Genomic DNA, 4,772 nt, shown 5'->3' on the forward strand with positions numbered 1-4,772 from the left:
TATTACTAGATATTGGAAGAAAAACATTGCCTGTGAAAAGGGGATTTCCATGAGCTGGACATGTTAGCTTGCCACAGACATGTACACCATAAGAAGAATTTTCACTCCTCCAATGGCACTGTAAATGCATCGGCTAAAACACTTCAGTTGGGCGGATGTTAGCTAACTAGAGAATAGTCTAGTTCGCTATGGAGGATCATTGGTACAATTTGTAGAGGTTCACTAGACCACTCAAGGAAGTTGGATACTCGTAAATGCAGAGTAGTAACGGAGAGTATCTGGCCGTATATGAAATCTGCTTAAGTATACATAAGTTAGTCTCTGCTCTGGCAATCAAATACCTCACGGGATTAGGACTTAATTGAGTAAAGATGTGGCTTAATGATTTTAAGTTTTACTGTTTTGTTTCTTCAAAATCTACTATTAAGACTTTGATATTTATTATATTTATTCTCATTGCAGAAGAATTCATCTCAGTGTGGTCATAATCTCAGGATTCATCTTCCTATTGGGAGCTGCATTACAACTTCAGTACAATACTCGGCTTTAATGAATAGTTCAACTATTTCGAAATTGGCTGCGAGCCAGTATAATCAATAATGGAATCAAGTTGTAAGTCTATAAGGAAGTTGCAATCAAAGGAGCACAATGTGAGGGTGGCTATATTCTCCTCCAGCTATGCCTTGTAAATGGTACTTTAGCGACTTAGATCCTTGAACCCAGACCATGACTTGAATTATGCAATTTTTCCATAATGCCCCTTTATTTAAGTACAAATATTAGCCCAATAGATTCAGAAATCTTATCACAGGTCAGATTAGACTTAGGTTGAATTATCCACTACCAGGTTGAATGGGATACCATTTTCTGATCTCCACTGGCCACTGTTTACATTTTAGCTTTATGCCCTCTGCGAATATAAACCATGATTAGTAAGTAATAGCATTATCTGATTCCTGCAGGTCACGGTTGGTGAGGGTACATTGAACTCACATACATTTCAAGCTCCTGAAATTCAGTGTATTAACTGCATTGGTGAGACATCTACGAGAATTAGAGGCTGCAGGATTTCCATAAATGTATAGTTGTAATTTACATAGTTTCCCTTTCTCAGGCCCATCAATTCCTCTCTTGGTTGATGAAGAGGAGCCATTTATATGAACAGGGTTATTTTCCTCATTTCAATTTTTTAAAAAGTGGTATTTGTCAAATTTTCTTTTATATCTTCTATTCTTTTTCTTTTCTTGTATGCTGGCTGGTAAAGCGGTGTGGACAAGGAAGAGAAAGTATCAGAATAGAAGAGAAATGATAGGGAGAGAATGGGAGAAGTAGGCAAAGTAGAATAGAGAAGGAAGAGAAGTAAGCAGAAGGAAGAAAAATGGTAGGAGTGCAAGATGTCAAAAAATAAGCTTTTAAGCCTTAGTGTAATACTGATGCCAAGTCAAGTCACTTTTAACCCTCATAGATGCTGACACCAAGTAACATTTCTTGCTGACACAACATGGCACAATTTACTTTCTATAACAAGCCCCTACTCTTACTCCTGCATACATGATAATTTTTATTATATTAGGCCAAACCTTTATTGAATTGATCAGGTGTTAGGTAGAGGAGACTAAACAAATTTATTCGAATACTGTATCAAATGCACATATTAAACAACATAGTTCATAAATAATATTGTGCAGGTAGACATAATGAAAACTTGGTATGCTGTTAATCTCATCCAATTACATTTCCAACTCTCGGTGATAAAGTACTAGCAAGTTTCTAGGCTATAGTTTATTGCAATTTCTAGTGTCCTACTGAGTAAGCAGTTTCTGCACCTCTGAGCACTTTAACCTCAACCTAGTCTTAGACTTCGCATATATTCTCTTAGATTTCTGTTTCATCCAGTTTCCCACATCAAATCGCCTACTAAACTTCTATTCCTTATCACTAAAACATAGTGGCGCACTATATCCAGTCGCAGTTGTCTATTTATACTTTAAAACAATTTGTTGGTGATGAGGATATTTGGGCAAGGAATTGCACTCCTTCTCCAACTGGTGGTGAATATATTCCAATACCATCCTCATGGCTGTCCTGAGTCTCTAAGATATCTGATAAGGAGCTGGATAATGTTACATGTAATCCGTAATAGTCATCTTGCTCTGGCTGCTTCTTAGCTTCCTTAGCTTGCCCGTGGTCAGTTCTAAAGGTGAGTAGTTGTATGAGGAAATATATCTGGCCTATACATGAAATGCTGCAAGTACACTATCTGATAACTGGATTTTCATCGTACTAGGAATGCCACCTCATGGATGATATTGCTTGCTGTTCATAATTCCAGTCATGATAAGAATATACCAAATAATCAAATGGGTCCTCAAGAACAATATTTGATTGAAGCCAAGGGCATACTATTTTATGATTATGGAAGAAGACTTAATCCACCTCAGAGAGTGGTTTTACCAAAAGCCTCATGCAGCCTACTGCAATCTTTTCCTGTAATTACAAATATGTATTCCAATCTGGCACCTGGTACATTTCTCCAAATCATACCTGACAACGTATGCATATCATAGAAATCTACATTAGTGAACTTTGTGCCATTTTTATAAGGTAAATGCCAATAGATTAAGTAATAATTATCAGCTCCATCTTGTCTGTAGCCACATATTGAAGGCCTGACCTGGATAATATGAACAGCAGGGGGTCACCCAAGTAGAGTACCTCTGTCTATATATTTTCTAGTTGGTAAATGAAAATATCAATCAAGCGAATTATTCATAAAAGAACTATTAATAGGTTGCTGATATTTTAAACCACCTGTATGGAAATTTTGATTATCTCAGTTCTTTTGTTGTAGAGAATAAAGTTGCTTGTGAATACAGTAGAAGTTGTGGATATTGTTAATGTTGTGGCTTTTCTGGATATGTGTTAGGCAGAGATAACCAGATAGACTTCAGCCTTGTCTGTGCCAACCAAGATTCGTTTCTCTGGACAGAGATTGTCTAAGAAGGCTTGAATTAGACTTGTTTTGTTTATGACCTTTAAGAGTCAAGTAAAGAAGGTAAAGTATAGCAAAATCATGAGAACAATACTATATTCATAAGATCTCTTCTCCTGTTCTTAATGAAGTCTAAAGCTTGTGAGGCACTGCGAAATTTATATTCCGCCTCTCTATATTTGCAGACTACAACTATTTATTATACAAACTATGTGCCTCCCTGGTTATCACTCGCAATGTCGGGTATTCTTTAAAGGTGTAGAGACTTCAAGCCCCTGAAAACCACTATGCTCTCTTTGGTAATTACAATTTTGCTATCCTAAGAACTAAACTGTTTCCAATAGTAATTATCTGATCTTCAGAGTCTTTAGACTTATGGCACAGTTCTCAAATCACCCTTAGTTGATCCCAAATATTTCCGTCATTGATGTAATGATCAGTTCCAATTGCGGATTGTATTTGTGGAAGCATTAGTAATTGCAATCTTCCTAGGTTGCCTAACTTCAAACCTCGATAACTGTGTATCCAACTCACAGATATCTTTCAAATAACTTTCTACTAATTCATACAAAGCTATTCTACCAGATTGTCAGATAGTTTCTTGGCCAGTAACCTTTTGTAGCTTTAGGTAACAGCCTTTCAATCGCCATTCTGGTATTGAGAACCACTTCTGTAATCATAACGAATTCCTGGACCGAGTTGCAACATTCCAAGCATTTCATCGGCTTCTGTGGTAGTGTTCTTTAGAGTTTGAGACTCTTCTGGTTAGTTTAGTGAGGGTGGGAAATGTATTGGTTTCTCATGGAGCTCCTTTAATATGCGATACTATATTTTTGTACAAAAATGTCCTGTTATCTAGAGTCCATACCAAAAATGTCACGTATTTCTGGGCTAGTAACTATCTGGATAGTTGACGGATTTATACTGTTCTACTTCCTAAACCTAGCCGAAGGTCCCTTCTCATATATCCCATGAACAGGCTCTAGTCAGACTGAAGGTGGCGATGTATATAGTATTATTCTGACAGCCTCACCTCAGTAGCCAAATAGTCAAAGGACCTAACTAAGATAGATATGTATGATGACATGTCAGCCATGTAAGGGGGCCTGGGGCAGGTGCTGGAGACCCAAGATTTCAATTCCAAGTAGGGTCACGCTACCTAGGGTGGTTTCTAGGTATCGGATCCCAGTATTCCTAATATGAGCTCCCTCCGCTTAAGGCTTCGCTCTGAATGCCTTTTGGATATATATTAAAAATATTAAAAATTATAAATTAAACAATTAATTAAACCTTAAAAATTAACTCCTTTATGACCCAATCAGAACAGGGTGAAAAATCTTCTGTGTTTGCTTGACCACAGTAGGAAAACCTTTTCCTCATTGTCCTACCCTCTCAGTCATAGCATTTCCAGATTATTACTGTGTAATTCTTCTACCATTTCCTCTGCATTATCAATGCCTATTGTAGTGTCCCTGGTGTTCTCGTCGTCAGAACAACTTCACCACTTAGTAAAGTACCATAGTTCAGGTACCTCCTGGTAGTGGCCATGTTCTCTCTTTCAGTAAGAGTATATGTCACTTCTTACAATTTTTTCTATGTCGCATTAAAAGTCGTCCTCAATATCCTTAGTCACTGCAGGAGATTGTTGATGGTCTACAGGTACCAACTTCCTTTAAAATTCCAACCATAATACATGAAATACAGGGTATATATTCCATCAATCTAAAATACAGAGTCTGTAGGCGTGATTTCTGTTTTTGTCTAAGATCCTGAATGTTCC

This window comes from Tuber melanosporum, assembly GCF_000151645.1.
Source record: "Tuber melanosporum whole genome shotgun sequence assembly, scaffold_141, strain Mel28".
Lineage (NCBI taxonomy): Eukaryota > Fungi > Ascomycota > Pezizomycetes > Pezizales > Tuberaceae > Tuber > Tuber melanosporum.